Source organism: Prionailurus viverrinus, chromosome E3 (genome assembly GCF_022837055.1).
Source record: "Prionailurus viverrinus isolate Anna chromosome E3, UM_Priviv_1.0, whole genome shotgun sequence".
Taxonomy (NCBI): Eukaryota; Metazoa; Chordata; class Mammalia; order Carnivora; family Felidae; genus Prionailurus; species Prionailurus viverrinus.
In genome coordinates, this window is record NC_062576.1 from 13,736,881 (window position 1) to 13,755,066 (window position 18,186).

At 43.3% G+C, this 18,186-nt stretch overlaps 1 protein-coding gene across 6 annotated transcripts in view; it reads left to right on the plus strand.

Moving 5' to 3' along the window:
* Positions 1–18,186, plus strand: part of AUTS2 (activator of transcription and developmental regulator AUTS2) — a 1,124,374-nt gene that overhangs the window by 695,480 nt on the left and 410,708 nt on the right. The gene's annotated exons all lie outside the window — the stretch shown is intronic.

Below are 18,186 nucleotides of genomic sequence, written 5' to 3' on the forward strand. Positions count from 1 at the left end.
ATAAATAGAACCTGGTAGGATATAATAAAGTGCAAAAAAACTTAAGATGCATCAAGTTACTACTGAAAGGAATATTGAGGCCTGAGTGACCTCCTTCCTGATGTCTCCTGAACACAAGACAGCTTTAATCTTTAGGTTCTGTGTTACTCAAATAAGCCGAGGGATTTGTGACTTGGGGGATGCTGCCAAGGATAGCCACCAAAGATAATGATCATATTTCAGATCGGCACTTCTGTGTTAATGAAAGGAGACAGGTGAGGGTGCAGAACAGAAGTTTTAATAGCGCTTGACCCTCGTTCTTTCCTTAGAGTTTCTCAACCCAGCTGACCTGGTGACGTTTTAAAAAAATAAATAGTTTCAAGCGCATTAGCAGGCAGAATTTATTGTGGTGAGACAGGGAGCGAGTAGCAGTGGAAGTCAGGGAAGCCTGTGGACCTCAAAACTCGTGTTTGCTAAGTCCCTCCTGTGTTCACTGTTGTGGAGAGTTTAGTGAAAACAAAATCGGGTCTGTGCCAAGCGCAGAAGGTGTATTTGCTATGTCTTTGTTCGTTCTTCTTGGTTTTCCCAGGGCCCAGAACTCTTAGCACCTTAGCAGCAAATGTCTATTGAATGATGGCTTTGGAAGGAAGCTCTAGAAAACACTAGGCATACAATCTTAATAAATTACATTGTAATGCCTTCATCTCATCCTTCCGTCTGGCCCAAGTAACTGGCCCTTGAAAATTTCCCTGAAGGAGCTTTTCTTTTACTGTGGAAGCTGGATGAAAGAATGAGTGAGTGGTAAAGGAACAAATGAGTAAAAGAAAACTCTCTCTTGTTCAATCCTTAGACCAAATTATCCTAAACTTGCTCATTAAGACTTGCTTAGCTATGCTTTTTCTACCACGTCCCTAAGCATTTTAATCTTTTATTAATTATTCAACCTGCATATTGCTTTAGGTGAAATAGAGACTTGACACAGTTTGAAATGCAGGAAGTTTCTTTTTTGTTTTCCTCCACAGCTATATGCAGCCAGCTAGAAACTTTGTCCTGTTGGTAGTTCTGTTTCAGCGAGCCTCAGTCCAAACTAGAAATTAAGCCACAGAGGTCGTTATGGCATCGTCCTCAGGAAGGCACTGGTGTCAGAAAAGAGCATTCTTCATTCAGCCCCGGTATGGTCTTTGGACCCTTCCATTTGTGTGCAGAAGGAAGCACATCGATGGTTCGTAAAACCTGGCTGTAACTGTGCAGACCACCTTCACATCTGTGTTAGAGCTATTGTCTGAGAGTAAAGTTGGCTATCCATCGTGGGATGTATACAACAGCCAGACCTCCCAACACGTGTTACATCTGTCTTTATTTCGGATCATGGCATTTATGGAGATGATTAGGGACAGCTTATTTGAACTGAGATCCAGAGAGCTTACTTACTTATTTAGCAAATATTTGTTGATCGCCTACTGTGTGCTGTATAATACCAGGGAATAAAATTATAGACAAACAGTCCCTATCCTCAAGGAGTAAGTAAGTAATCTAGCATATAAATTCAACAGGAGACAGCTGCCAGGATTGCAAAGTGGTAGTTTGGGCAGAAGGACTGGGCCTTGGAAGGAAAGAGGAAGAAGACATGGTGAATGTGGACCAAGGCTGGCGGCACGGAGGCTCCAGAGTCCCCTGGAAATGCTAGTGTTGGATGTGGAGGGGCCATCTCGAAATCTCTTATCCAGAGCATCCAGGGGCTGTGGGTTGATGGTCCCACTGGGATGGGTAGGGGAGGAAGAATCAGTGCCCTGGGGCCAGAGTCTGTCCTCCATCCCGTCCTTCTCCGGGGATGGGATGACAGGTACTCCAGAAACCAACACGACACCAGCTTAGTAAAGGCAAGCAGTAAACACCTTCCAGTGGCTGTCTTAATCTGGATGCTTGCTACTGTATTTTAACAACATGATGGCATTTACCGTAGGAATGGTTACATACCAGTCTAGGTACTTTATATGTATTTTGTTTTATCTTCACAACTTTGTAAGATAGGCAGTATTATTCACTGCCTATCTTAAAAGGTGATAAAATTGAGGAATGAAGAGGCTGCCCCAGCTAGGCAAAGGCCAGGATGGTGCAGCGGGGTCCACAATTGTGTGCCACAACTGAGTGACAGTGCCTCCTTGAATATAAAGTCCTCCAAAATCCCATTACCAAGATTCCACGTATTTGCCTAGTAGAATAGCTTTGTGTTAGGTCCTTTTTTTCCCAATCATTTCTTTTTCCATAAATGTAACAATCTTGTAGGCTTCACTTAAACACAATTATAAATGTGTTGTTTTAATACTTGTGACTAGAGAGTTAGGAGGTGTAGGCACTCTGATCTCTTTTAATCTGTTTCATTGTGTTTTTACATTCTGATTACAAGCCACTAAATTGATTTAGTAGTTTGGAGCACCTTTGGGTGTTCTCTCAGACACCAAACAATTTCTAACCACAGCGACTAAATCAGGCACTTCCAAGTTTGAGTAATTTATAGAGTAGAAAAAAATGTGTGCGGCCAAATAAATATCCAAGCAGTTGGGACATGTCTGAAGTGAAACACTGTTTCCTGAAACATATCCAGTAAATGTACAACTATGTCACAAAAAGAGTTTATGCTCAAGATAATGTAATATGATGTATTTGTTCCCCAAGAACATTGCCCTATAGTTTATGAAGCATCTCCATAATGAAGTTATTTGTTTCCGATGCTCTTTATGAAAATGAAATGTTCCCATGAACCCTGGAAAACTTGGTCAATCCAATTAGGGAAAAAAAGATTTTTGTGTTGAGCATTTTAATCCCCAAATTAGCAGGGACATTCAACAACTGTAATAAATTCAAGGATTACTTGGAGACTGATTTAATCTTTAGATCTAATTTGATTGTCTTGTTTTAACATTTTGGATTTACAAGATTTATCAGACCAGCAAAATTGCTCTTGGCGTGGAAAAGCTTGAGTTTGGACCTTTTTTTATCTTTTAAGGAAAACCGAAAATTCTTTGTAGAGATAATTTTTTACATGCATTATAGGGTGTATTCCTGTGGGAGAGACTTACCAAATACTTGATAAAATGAACAGAAGGGAAAGTATTTTGAATTGGCCAACTGTAACATGTTCCACATGTATTGGGAATGGCATTTCAGTGGGTGAGGTGGAAGGATTAGGCTAATCTTCACTATCCAAAAGGGCCGCTATGGTGTGCTTTGATAATCTTTCTACAAAGCTGGTGGATTTTATCCCCTGCGTTCTGGAGTTCCTGGATGCTAAAGTCCCAGCTTTCTTTATGTGGAGCACCAAGAAAAGGCAACCACTTACCTGTTAAGTTAGCCTTACACCCAGGCAGAAAGCAGTCACAGAAAGATCACTTCAGTGATACTAATTGCGTGCCTACCTGGAAGTCAAATGATTTGTTGCTGCTTCAACGTTTTGGACTTCTCTAACGGTGAGTGTGTATTTAAGATAAATGAGAAGCAAGTGAAAAGTGTCCTACTTTTTTTAAGAGAGCCAAACAAAAGAAATGGAGGCATCGTATTGAGAGTGGCAGTGGGGCATGGTGGTTCGGAGGTATAGCTCCAGAGTCAGACTGGCTGCATTTGAAGCCCGCCGCCGCTACATACTTGTTAGAAGATGGTAGCTAAGGGGCGCCTGGGTGGCGCAGTCGGTTAAGCGTCCGACTTCAGCCAGGTCACGATCTCGCGGTCCGGGAGTTCGAGCCCCGCGTCAGGCTCTGGGCTGATGGCTCAGAGCCTGGAGCCTGTTTCCGATTCTGTGTCTCCCTCTCTCTCTGCCCATCCCCCGTTCATGCTCTGTCTCTCTCTGTCCCAAAAATAAATAAACGTTGAAAAAAAAAATTAAAAAAAAAAAGAAGATGGTAGCTAAGTTATGTGCCCTCTTAGTGCATCTGTTTCTTCATCCCTGGAAAGGGTATAATAGAATATGATTCATGGGATCGTTCAAAGGACTAATTGGGGGTGCATATAAAAAACACTTAGGATAGTGTCGTTCTCATGCTGGGGGCACAATAAATGTTAGCCATGGTTAATATTTCTAAAATTCCAGACTTGAGGCTTCCAGACACATTAAGTGCGGGTTGTATCACAGTGCAGGTGGGAGCCACGAAGCTACCGATACTTAAGCAGGGGTGAGTGGGTATCGGATGAGTCCGTGCAGATAGACTGTTCCATCCCCAAGCAAGACGTACGCTGTGGACATTGACCTGGCCTGAACATTTAGACAGTCTGAGGCACTCAGAGGTGCTCAGAGGATATAGCAGACACAGGTAGATGATGATACCAGGGGCACCCCTGTAGGGTACCTCGCATCAGTAAGCATCATGGGAGATAGTACAGGGGCAGCAGTTGCTGAACCCTGATTCCACTTTGTCTAGAACTCAGATGATGGCTCCAAACCCTGGTTGTATTCACCCTTCCAGCCTAAGTACTTTACATGTATTGCTTTCCTTTGATTTGATTCCACATACAGATCCCGCATGGGTGCCTCCCAACAGCATCACCCTCTCCCCTCCCCAGCTTAAACCAATTAGAGCCCACTCTGCAACTGGAGTTGGAGTTGATCCCACAGAAATGGAAAGTTGGAGCAAGGATGTTTCCAAAGGAAAGTTGGGGTACCGTTTCACCAAGAAAATTGAAAGGATGAGGTGACAAACAACAGGTGCCTCCACATATGTGCTGAGACAGATTGACTCTCCACTTAGCACTGGCTCCGAAACGAGCAGACCTAACTTGGCAGGTGAGTCTGTCCACAGCCCAGTGCAGAACCTGGGACAGGCAAAATAAGTGGAAAGGAAAGAGATGTTGGAAAGAACTAATATTCATGGGGTGTCTATTCTGTGCCGAGTCTTTACATTTGTGGTCTAATTTAAGCCTCATCACACCAGAAAGCAGAATTGGGAGGTTTAAAGGGGTCAAAGATGAGGATAAAGAGAAATCTGGAGCACGGCGAGGTAATACAGCCAGAGCTTTGGGTGACCCCAGGGTAGACTGGGGAAACAGGCCGCCGAGAGGGGAAAATGAGTACTGAAGGGCAGGGGGTATGCAGGCAGGTTGAAAAGGGAACTGTTGGGGTTCCAAAGATGAAATTCTCTGCTTGACCTGGATGTGAAGTGAATAATCACTTTGTTGTTTGGAGAGCAGTAAAGCCAGCCATCCATACCACAGTCCTGATCTTGCAACCCACATATCTTCTGTATCAACAAGGAAGATCCTGTTAAAGACGTAAACGTGAATTCTGTGTGCCATGTGTATGTTTGTGCCACATTTAACTTCATTAGCTGTAATACCACGTGGCTGTGCTTATTTAACTGCTTAGACCAGATGCTAGTGCCTTCTGAAGAAAAGTGGTTACACGGTGTAATTGAACATGTCCTGTTGACAGAGTTACCACAACCCATTTCCCAATCAAATACAGGCGATTCAATAAAATGAAAGCAGAGTCTACCCCTCTGCCACCATTGCTGAGTCAAAACCTAGGGGAGAAAAGGTAAGGCAAAGTGGGGACATAGCACGGTTACACTGTGTGCCATGGGGAGACAGGAATCAAGGCAGGCCTTCTGCCCCACACTGAATGAAAGCGTTGCTACTTGCTGGTACCTGCATTTGGCTGGTGACCAGGGGGAGAGGCCTTGGCGGCCAAGGTTATGGCCAGTCTGAGAATGGTGATGAGGGTGGGCGTTGAGCAGTTTGAAAAGCAGCCACAACGTTTTGAAAAAGGACATCAAGTATTGGCCTCTGAATGGAATCCAGTGTAGCCCAGACAGTGGTGTTGACTCTGGGCAGAGGAGGGTGTGGGGTTTTATGAATGTTTTCAGTCAGCACTATAAAAATATGCTGGCCAGATCAGTATAGGAGAACAAACATCTAACATAGCCGTCACTGAAAATAGTTCTGTATTTATTGGGAAAAAAGGAAGGGCCTCCCTGATCCTGCTTATGGAACCAGGAAGTTTGCGTTTTAGTAAAAGACAGAAGAAGGTCACACCCCGGCACTGGAACTGGTCAGCAGGACCACTAGAGATGGTCGTGATGCTGATGGTCTCTAGAGATGGTAAGAAGTGAGAAAGTCTCATTGAAAAGCTGGAAAATGGCGCCTTGCCGTGAGAAGGGACTGAAATGACCCAGTTGCCTTGTATGTTATTGTTCCATAGTTTTCTTCCTGTTGTGTTGAGTGAAAACTTGCATTCATTCTCTCCTCTGTCCTTACTTGTAGAGAAGTTGATGATTTTAGAGTCGAAAGGACCCTAAGACCCACCCAAGCCCTGTTTAGCCTCTCATTTTACCCATGAGCACAAGGAGACCCAAAGAGGAAAACACACTGCGTGAGAGAGATGCGTCCAGGGCCACTGTCTCTTCTCCTGCTGCAGGATTTGACCCTCATCTAGTGCTCAGAGGCTGACAGAGCAAGTGGTGAGGAGAGGGAGACAGGGGCATGATATGTGATGGTCTCCCCCCCCCCCCCCCCCCCCACTGCTACTCACCCAGAACAGCTTCACCTGTATCTATTTTGTATACTGGCTTCCTATATGAGAACTTACTTAAAATGCTTTTCCCGTGGGCAAAAGTACACAGTCTAGCCCCCACTATCCTTAACCACAGGACTTCTGAGAAAGGGTGGTGGCCATGTCTTGGGCTTTCTCCTCCTCTCCCTTGCCAGTGTGTCTGAGATACGGGCCTCGCTCTATTCGCTGTTCTCCTGACTCAAGTGACAAAGGCAAAGCTGAACCACCACGTCTTCTTACAGAGAGTTATTCAGAAGGTAGAGGAGAAAGTATTTTAGAGTGGTTGAATGCTTAGTGTAGAACTTGGTCACCATGCCCCAAGCCTAATTAGATTCTAAACAATTAGATTTAGGGGGCAGAGCCCTGGACATTAGTCCCAGCTCTGCAAGGGAGTTGCTGTTTGACCTTGCACAGTGCACGTAGACCAGTTCCTGGAACCATCAGACCCACCTGAGAAAGGACAAAGATGGCAAAGCCTCGTCAGGCTGCTGAAGGAGTGCATCCTGTCAGGGGGAGGAAGGCGTCCCACCTCTGAGCTCATTAGCCCCAGCCGTCTGCCTGCATCTAGCCTCGCCCTGGGCCTCAGCTCTAGAGCATCTCCATTGTGACTAAAAACTCTAACTGCTCGTTTTGCACACATTTTGTGCTTGATTCATTTAGTGACCAAGTCTTCAGCTTCTCTCTCTGCTTTCTGCCCTGTGGGTGGGGGCCAGCCTCAAGGTCAGCACAGCAGGCTGCGCCTGGAGAGGCAATCACGGCCCCAGAATGGACTCCTTTATGCCTGAAGGGGCCCTTTCTAGGAGGCTCCCCAGGGACTGCTGATCTGTCCTCCCAAGGCTTCATGATTGCCTCTCCACCCATCTCCAAAGGGATCTGATTGCTGCTCTGCTCTCCCCTGGGCTTTTTTCTGTGCTTTTTACTCACATCCAGCCTGTGTCCTGAAGGCCTGATTGGCCCTCTCCGCTTCTCCCAGGGCACCAGGATTGTTCCGCAACTCCCCTTCAGCTGCCTTAGCCACCTAATCTCTGCCCCACCAGCGCTTGGTTTTTCCTTACTCTGGGAGTGCCCCTTTACACACATACGTACATGCACATATGTGTACAGAGCGCCACCATGGAAACTCCTCTGGATCTTTCTGTCAGCACTTGCTTAATGTAATTCCATTCTCCTACACCTAACTTCCGAGTTAGCTCTGACTCACACAGGCCGTAGACAGCTATGGTTGGCCGTGTCCGTTTCTTGATTTTACCTTGAGCTGGCTAGCAGAGGCTAGAGACCCAGGTCTCTGCTTCACGCAGCATCTCTTATTTACTTGAACGTAGGGCCTCTGGTCACTTCTAAGAGATCAGATCCGTTTTATCCCAGATGGTGTTTTCTGAACCAAGTTGGATTTCTTTTCTCCCTTGGCATAAAGTAAACAAGTGTTCTCACTCAGGTGGCAGCAGTGAAGACACATTAAGTCCTCAGGTCACATTAGCATGCTTGTTGAGGCCTTTAAACAATCTGATCATCAAAGTGCGTGGTAATAACTATAAAACCATAATCGCAGGTGGCAGTGAGCATGACATGCACGGCTCCATGCTTAGTTTTTAGGATAATAGGGACATTCATGGGTTTCCAAATGGAGGCCTTTGTGTTTGTAGCCCCGTGTCTCCCCAGCCTCTGAAAGGTCTACTTTGCTCAATATGTCTAGAGAGCACTGGCTTCTAGAATAACATCAGGAGCTGCTCTACCTGTTGGCCTTCTGTGTGCAGTTTGGGGAGCTGGTTGTGGTCGAAGGGGAAATGGAGAACATTCTTCAGGTTTGGCATTGTAAAGGTTGGTTCTCCCAAAGAAAATTGCTTTGGGAATAGTACTTCTAACATGGAGGGAGGGTCTGGGTTTTTAGGGATGGCAGAAGGTAACTTGTGACATTTTCTCAGAATTTTTTTTTGCAATCTTGATTTTTCATTTGAGAGTTTTCTTTCTGAGTAAAATGCACAGCTAGTTCACCCTGAAATTCATGCATTTGGATATTCTGGGCATTCCCCTGTGTCCTTCAAAATCCAGTGAAGATGTTAGACTGAGCCATCTTTCTATGAGAATCTCCTTTATTCACCATCCGCTCCTCAATTTCTGTTTTGTAGTATTTTGTCTTCTGACCTGCATTTGGCATATAACGTTTATCATACAATTTTCATTTTATTTCTACTCACATTCACGTAGGCATATGTAGGATAACTGTGATAATATCTTTTCTGCCTAAAGTAGTGCAAGGCAGTGGAGGCATGAGTGGCTCCTTTTAGGCCCTTCTAAATAGTGAGAAGTGTACCCTAACCACCACAATCAGCTCATGGACCCCTGCTCCCAGCTGCTGAACTCCCCTGGCTCATATTTGTGTCTCAGTACCATGATGATGGAGAGAAGCTCCATTTTAGGATACAAATTCCAATGAAATTTTGATAGAGATTGCTTTGAATCTGTAGATCACTTTGGGTAGTGTTGACATCATAACAATATGAAGTCTTCCAATCGATGAACAAGGGTGTCTTTCCCTTTATTTAGGTCTTTAATTTCTTTTAGCAATGTTTGTTTTGTAGTTTTCAGTGTACAAGTCTGTCACCTCTTTGGCTAAATAGGTATTTTATCCTCTTGGATGCTACTGTAAATGGGATGGTTTTCTGAATTTCCTTTTTGAATCATGCATTACTGGTATATAGAAACACAACCAATTTTTATGTGTTGGTCTTGTACCATGCAACTTGGCTGAGTTCATTTTATTAGCTTTGAGATTTTCTGCGTATCGAATCATTCCATCTGTGAATAGAGATAGGTGCCTTTCTTTTTTTTTTTTTTTTTTCCCTTCCCCAATTGCTCTGGTTAGAACTTCTGGTACAATGTTTTGTAACTTCCTATCTATTGATAGTTTTCCAAGTGTTTTTATCATGATAAGGTATTGGATTTTGTCAAATCCTTTTGCACATCATTTGAGCTGTGGTGGGTAGAATCTTAAAGAAAGAGTAGGATTGATATAAATAAAGAGAAATGTAGAGTCTGGAGAAGTTAAGTAGCTGAAGTACAGTGCTAGGAATATGACTCACGTCTGCAGACGTGACTGCATAATCTAAATAAAGTCACTGGAAGAGAATATTGCAGAGAAGAAGACTAGTAACGTGCCTGGGAAGGGCAGATTCTGAGTGCACTGGGAGGACCTTGAATGCCAGAATGCCTTATAGGTCAACATTCTGGAGCTCCCGGGGTTTCTGAGCCCAGTCAGACTAGGAATTATGATCTCAGCTCATCTTCTCTACTTTTGTATCTCTGCTTCTGTTGACTCTCACATCCATCTAACAATCTTCCCTTCTTAATTTTGTTAGTAAAGTGTCATGTGGAACAAAGGAAATACTAAATTTCTTTAATACCATGTGATGATGAATCCTATGATTTTTTTTTTTTAATTTAAGCATAAAAACAAAATTAAGAAGTGAGCCAACTCTTTCTGGTGGTTCATTTCTAGTTATGTACAGAGACAGACCTGGTAACAAGCCAACAGCTTTTGTCAGGGCTGTGAATTAGACAGGGGGGTGGGGGGAGGAATGACTGCACATTCTTAGCTCCCGGGCCAGGGTTCCTGTGATTTCTGCCAGCCCTCTTCCAGACAGCAGCATGGTTCCTCAGCTGTCCTTCTAGCCAGGGAGACAGATGGAACCTCAGGGGCTTCCTGTTTAGGCGTCTCAGAATTCAGAGTTGTTATGATGTGTGGGCTTTGAAAATGCCACACTTCAGGGAAGCTGAGTTTTTGCATTCATGCGTTCTTATATTGAGCATGTGTTCTTTTCCATCTCATGGCAATGACTTCCGTTGTATGTGCCTCCGAGCCCTTTCCTGAAGTCTCAACAGAGAATGGGTCCTGCTCTGATGGAAGCCAGACTCCTTAGGTGTGCTCAGGGTTTGCCTTAGTGCACATGCTCTCCTGCCCAGTTCTGAGGCCAGCCCCATTCCCCTCCTCACACCATTGTAGTTAGCCCTAGGATTCTGCTCCCTCCAAGTAGTGGGCCCTGACCTAAGGACCAGCCCATGTATGTCAGTGGCCAAGGCATATCAGGGAGGTGGCTGTTTAGCTCTTTACCCAGGAGCCTCTGTCCTTTCCAGAGACCTTCCAGCATACTGTTAACCTACGTGTAGGGACAGAAAAGCCCAGAAACACGTGGTACAAATGTTAATGGCTTTTTCATTAGGATACTTCATCACACACTTCCAGCTGTTGGTGGCAGGAGGTGATGGTGAGGCATCTCTTGGATAAGAAGGATGTAGAGATCAATGGAGATCAGAAATGAAAAGATAAAAATGATTTAGTCATCAGAAAGCTATTTGACTGCTAAGCTTTAGCCAACAGCAGCTATGTCTGCATGGAAAAATGCAGACACACATTCATGGTTGCAGGTCAGTATTTCCCTGTCACCATCATCACGTCATATTAGCAAAGATGCCAAGTGCATGACACAGGACTGGGCCCTGTATGCAGTTGCACAAAAATGCTTCCCCACTTAAGTTGTATAGACGTGTAACCGAGACTGGACAGTTACCACAATTCTGGAGCAGCACCAAGCTTCGGAAGTAAATGAGTAAATCTAACTTTTAAGTAAGCTTCAAACAAAAAAGTCTAAATTTTGGAAGCAAATAGTGCTCTCTTTCATATTTCAAAAAAAGGGGGGTATCTTTCTGTTTCTACAAAGGCACACAGCTCTTATGCTGTAACATCGAATATAGATTTTATTTTTCTTCTTTTTAGAAAAGTTGTTTTGTTAACAATTCAGAAAGCCATACGGGTTATTTTTTTTTTAATTGGGCAATTTTTACAAAGTTTCTAAACTAAAAAGCAAAAACCTCCATCCCTGTGCTCCCCAGACATGCTTCTACTCCCGCCAGGATAACTGCTGTTAAGATTTCTCTGTAGCCTTCTCATCCCTTTGCTTAAGCACAGATGCATGGATATGTGCTAAGTGATTGTTTCAAAGTTATATTGACAACTGCATATGTTTCTGCCTACACGTAAGGTGGTGGTTGTTTAAGTCGGTTCCCTTAGCTTCTAGAATGCAAAAGCTGACAGCCTTGCCCCTTAATACTGCTTATTGCCACAGTGGTTAAGCCTACTGCTTACTACTTTTGGCTTTAATTTTTAGATGACTTACTCTTATTGGTTTTCCTGCCCCCACCAATTACCCATCATGCCTACACATTCAGAATCCATTTCTTTTATTTGGGGTGAAAATAATTCCTTCTCCTGAGTGCAGAGCACCAAGACTGCCTCCCTGTTTTTTGGAGGGATGCTTGCCTCTGAGGCTGTAACTCTTCATTGAATTAGCTTCATGACCACATCTTGGTTTTTGTTTTTGCTTTTCCAATTGGTAGGTGTGGCATGACCCATCAAGATGCTCTTTGCTCAGTAAAACAGAAACATACTCTTCTCCACAGCTTTTCCCATAGAAGCTTACTTATCTGCCCCAGTGTCTTTGGTCTTGGCCTTGCTTTGTTTTGAAATTTGTGATTTGCTCTTGGATATAGCAAACCCCTTTCACTGACTGTGGTGTTGGCCACTGATTCAGAAATCCAGTCCTGAAGACTTAAAAAACTCAGCAGACTTGCCCAAGGTGGGCCCCTGCTCTTGCTCAAGTCTCTCTTCCTCTCCAGGAACTGAATTTTTCATGCAGTAATTAAAATTTGTAGGTCAAGCCTCCCATGGCACCGTTTGCTGCTAATATGGGAAAGTAGTGATCAGATTCGCTTATGCTGCTCTTCACTGAGCTGAGACTTAACGGATGAAGGGTGACATTTTCCCCCATTTTGTAAATTAATGCCATTGATCTGCCTAACAAGAACAAAGTTAGGCTTCAAAATACCAAATGATAAAGAGATTAAGACTTTAAATGGCTTTCCAAAAGGCAACCTCTATTGTAAGGCTCCAAGCTGACTATTGAACTTTCAATTAGAATTTCTAATAGGCTATTGACTTAAATGGATAAAATGTTGCAAGTGATAGCTTTCAAGATGACAAAGATTGCTTCTTACATTCTGGAATATTACTTTATGTAGCCTATCCTGTTCTGGAAGGTGAATAATAATAATACACTGGCCTCCCTCTGTAGAGTATCTGTGCTGTGGTTTTCTCAGAGATGAATAAATGCATTTTTTGAAATAAATGCATTAAAAAATTTTTTTAATGTTTTATTTATTTTTGAGAGTAAGAGAGAGACGGAGTGGGAGTGGGAGGGGCAGAGAGAGGGAGACACAGAATCCGATGCAGGCTCCAGGCTCTAAGCTGTCAGCACAGAGCCCGACGCGGGGCTCAAACCCACGAACTGTGAGATCATGACCTGAGCCGAAGTCAGACACTTAACTGACGAGCCACCCAGGCACCCCAAAATAAATGCATTTTTGAAATACTTTTCTCTTTTCATGTTTGCTAAACATGGACTCCATGAAACATTTCATGGCCAGGAAGTCCCTTCGGTCTTTGATGGTATGACAACATTGTTCTTTTATGAAAAGCAGCCGGCGAGATAGGTGTTTCTCCGTGTGCACATGCACCGGGCCGTGCGCACTTGTGTACATGTTCGCAAGCGGTGCCGCAGCACGTGTGTTGTCCATCACTGCTGTCTGCCTCAGTTTCCTGTTCTTAGAAGTTGTGATTCTACTCCCTGGTGGTTCCCAGGGTAGTGTACCTCAGTCTAGCCCTTGTTATGAAACACTAGCTCTAATACATTTTTAAATACTAATTTTTCACAGACCAGCTACCTCTTCTGGGATAAAGGGTTAATATTATGCTTATGTTACAGTGCATTAAAAACTCTAATTAAAACAGCATTACATTCCCATCTGCCAATCTCCAGTAATCTTCTTTAATTGCAGTAATTAAACTATATTTACATGTTCAGAATACTTGTAATTTAGCAAATTGCACTCTCTGCTCTACATTTAATCAAACAACCAGTTCCAGTATATTTAGTGTGGAAAGAAGTAATTTCAATGTTTTGATTACTATAGCAGATTTGACAGAGTAAGTGCCCCTCTAGTAGAGGGCTTGAAAGGGAAGGCAAACATGAAATATAGTCATGGTTTTGATTGTCATGTGAATGCCTAATTACATGTTGGAGGATTAACTATTAAGGGGTATCATGGTTGCACTTGATGTTTAGACACAGCCGATATTACAGATAGCACAGACTGTCTTTTAGGGAAATTTGACAAAGGGAACAAAGTTTTCTCCCAGCGACGGGAGATGGTTGGAAAAGTTAGTGAAAATGTCGCCTGGATTGTGTAATTGCTGTTGTGTCTCCTACCTGTGGTCCCCAAGTCTGTCATGCAAGATGCTCATTATAGTCATCTGAGTTAAGAGTCCAGATGAAATTCGGTGAAGAGCAACACAGGGAAATGTTTACGAGGACACCAGTTCACGAGTGAGTCCCTGTGCGTTTCTGTCTCTCATATCCCGTCATTTCTGTCCAGGTTGGCCCTGGAGAAGACATTCAGCTTCCCGGAAAGGCCCCACCTGTTTGCCAGACCATCCCATCTAACCCATCTCCTTGCCCTCATCTTTGTTCCTCAGTTCCCTCATTTGAAAACCAGAAATAGTAACATTATAAATATTGATTGTATTCTAAGGAATAACTTCTTAATCACATTCAAAGTAGTTCGTTAAATATTGCTTGTTACTGCTACTATTTAGCTACCCTGGTGTAATAGTTCACGTTTCTCTGTCTGTATAAGTCTGACTAGGAAATTGGGTATTGCCATCAAATTCTCTGTTTTCCAAAACGACATGTTGACTTTTTCAGCATGTGAAGTCATCTTTTCTCTTCCAGTAGCTTGTTCTGATTATGTGATGTTAACGGTACTTCCTGGGATTTGTCTGGGTCCTCATTTCTGGGCCGTCCCTTGTATTAGTAAGGATTATAGATTAATGAAAACGAGAAGACGGTCTAATGTTTGGGTTGCATACTGATGTTGAACCTTCCTTCTTGACCAGCGAAAAGAGCAAGCTACTGAATTGTTACAAACGATGCCTGCGAGTGAAGATCTGAGGTTTTGCCTCTTGCTCAGTTACTGGCTTGCTACAATGTTGCATACAATGTTTCACTTCTTTAGGCCTCAGATTGGTAGAGATGGGGTAGAGATTGGGGCGAGGACTTTTTGTTGTGGTTGTTCTTTTTTGGTTCATGAAGGAGCCAAGATGAAAATGAAAGTCAAGATGAAAAATGAAAAGGAAAAGTGAGGCTTAACACCGCTGTGGGAAGAACCATTCAGTTCCAAGTCAGCCCCACTTCTGTGTTACATTAATGAGAATTTAACTTCTGACAAAAGTCTTGATGTCTTTTTTTCTTCCTACTGCTGACTTACAAAGAGATCCTGATTAATTGTTGATGGCTGCCTTTAAAAATAATACTGGGCGTAATTAAGCCTTATGGTGAAATCCAAAGCAAAATACTGCTGATAAGTACCTAAGTCAGTTTGAGTATGCTAGGGACACTCTGAAAGGAAAAGAGAAGTAATCTGAAGTCGAAGTACGGGACCTGCCAGGACCTTTGAAATCCTGGTTCTATCACTTAGCTGTGTAATCTCAAGCAACACCTAATCTCCCTGGTATCTCATCTGTAAAATGGGGATAATAATACATGCACTGGTACTGTGCTATTAGTTTGTCTCTCCTTTTACCTCTTACATTTGTTCACATATGGGGACACGCGCATGCACACACACCACTATTGTAACCTGAGAGCCTTTGGAATAATACACGGTTTGAACATAAATACCAGAGTAATAAAAAATTTTTAAAGAATACTGCATAACTATCAGGAGAAATACGCACAAGGGGTGGAGTATACCTAAAACTGAAATCTAGATTTTTCTCAAACCTTATTGTAAGCATTCGTGTGAGTGCTTTGCTCTGACAAGTCCTTTCTGACACTGTTAACAAAAGACAGGGTGGAAGGATCTGAATCCCAATACTTACTCCACACTCTCTACTTAGAGGTGCTAATGAACAGCCAAATAACCCCCCAAATGGCCCTTAATCCAAACCCCATCAAGTCAAGTTATGAGTCCTTAAGGACAGACAATATGAAACCTACCTGCCTGGAAGCGGGAATCCTTGCTTTCCAGAGGTTGTTCGGGAAGGGCGAGTTTAATTCTCATTCTTGATCCTCATTGGAAATTGAGGAATTCGTGCCAGCATCCTGTCAGCATCATGTCTTTGAACATGTGAATCTTTGTCTTCTTGAAAACTTTCTACCTTGACATAGGGAATGGGGACCCTAGATGCAGAGAGAATCTCTAGCATTTAATTCCAAAAACAGAAGTTCTGACATTTACATTTCTGCTAATTTCACACATCATCTTGCAGCATATAGGATCTGGGCTTCTGCCAAGAGGACTGTAAACTTTTTTGGAAAAGTGCTTTTTTGGGAAGGGTGTTGAGCTGCGGAGGCATTTCTTTAGTGGACATAATATGTGAATTATGTGAAACCCAGAGCTCTCCCCTGAACTTATTCTTCTAAGAAAACTTTGCTACAGCCCTTGTCCTAACACTATGGCTGAATTCGTATTTTCCAATGTTGACTTGTACTGTCTACTGTTTACTATATAATGAGTTTATTGTACAGTGAGGGACTCTGATTTATTAGCTCTTCATTATTCTCATTCCGTCAGCTTCCTGATAAATGCTATAACCTTTGGCAGGGACGTGAGTCTCAATCAGGTGATATCATTGCTTTTTAATGAACTCTTCTTCTCAGAGTAACAACATTACATGTGAAACTCCTTATTCTGCATTATTAACGGGCCCGTAATAAAAGGCTCAAAGGCACTAAGAAGGTTGTGCTGAGACGTGGGGCAGAATTCATTACCAGTTCACTATTACACTGCTAGTTAACGGTCTTTGATGTCTATCATATTTACCCTTCTGAAATAGGAAGAAATCCTGGGTGGAACCCCAGTGAGCTGTAGAATGTGCAGGCATTTTGTAAATGTTGCCTCGGTTATTTAATGCCTAGCCTGACTGCCGGAATTTAACACAGTGACAACTTTCTCAGATGGAGCATGAAAAAAAAAAGTGATATTTTACAACCTGAAAAGTTAAGCACTGAGATAGTTAGGGCCCAGCTCTCATTAGCTGAATGGTAGATTTTTCTAATTAGTTCTTTCTAGTGCAATTAGCAGGAAAGAGTCTAATCACCTCATGTGAAACCAATCTGATGCTTGGAAAAGAATGCCCTTGGCTTCTCTTTCAGATTGGATCTTAGGATTTTTGGTTCACCTCTTACAGGATGGAGTCTGTTAGTGTTTATTTAAAACGTGAGCACAAATCTGTGGAAGGGGCAAGCAACGGACAACTCATTGACTCAGGGTGCGGGTCCGGCTGGAGGAGGTGCCTAGAAATACTCCCTAGTTGGCAGTTACCAGGGCGTCACTTCAACCAAACAGTGTTTCCTTGATGCCTTTCATTTGAGATCGGAGACAAGGGCCTGGCATAGCTAGAGGTGAGCATGGCTGCCTATCCTGGGGGATGCGACAGGCTGCCGGATTTCCCAGCCCCTGCAGACCTCTGGCTCCCCATCAGTGTGTGCCAGTCTGTGCGCTCAGTGCTTCGTCTGTCCTTCCCCCCCTGCCTTGGAGTCCTTCTTAGGCACCACGTTCATTTATAAACTGTTCCCAAATTTCTAGTGGCCATGCGTTGCTTTGGATCTCTTAAGTGAGCCAACTCGGGGTATCTCAGCTGATAATGTTCATTTTTAACTGGAAGGGACACTCTAACGGCAGCATCTGGTCCCATAGCGTACAAACTATTTCCCCTTTTAGGGAAGGCACTTGCTTGCAAGAAGATGGATGAGAATATGCTTGATGCGTGCATATTTATTATGAACTAAGGGTAAGAATGGGCATCATTGCTCTCTGGGCTGTGGAGGCTAATCTGTGAGCTTCCATTGTCTGTGCCATCACTGTCCCGTAGACCTTGTATGGCGACAGAAGTGTTCTATACCTGCATGGTCCAATACATGGGCACTGGATGGTGGCTGCTGAGCCCTTGAAGTGTGAGGCCAAAGAAATTTTAATTTTATTTAATTTTAATTAGTTTCACTTCAGATAGGTCCATGTGGCTAATGGCTACCATGTTGGACAGAGCGGTCAAGACCTTTCCTACCTCCTAACCACCCTGCCCCCACTGACACACAGCTGCATCCTTAACAACAGAAGACATGCTGCCCTCTGCTCCCTCTTGCTACCCATTGTCCTCAGCCTAGCCCTCAAACCAGCCAGACTTTTCTCGGTGCTGTTAGGAGTTCAACACAAGACATTTTTCTAGGCTTGTGTTCTCTGTGGATCATTCTGTATTGTACCAAGTCAGTGGTTTGTTCTAAAGTTGGGAAAGACTGTAGGTTTTAAAATAGCCAAAATACTGGTTTGTTTCTAAGAGGAGAGTGGGAGGAATCAAGCCAAGTTAAGCTCATTTATGGAGCCTTGCAAATTGCAAAGACAGGACCGTACCAAGCACCTCTCCAAACAGTATATGCAAATGGCTTTTGTAGACTCCCGGTGATGTTTTAATTATAGTTAATTAAAGCAAACAGAAATGGAATATTTAATCATCTTTATCAATGATGTTTAACAAACATGTTAACTTTGTTCGTGGCAGC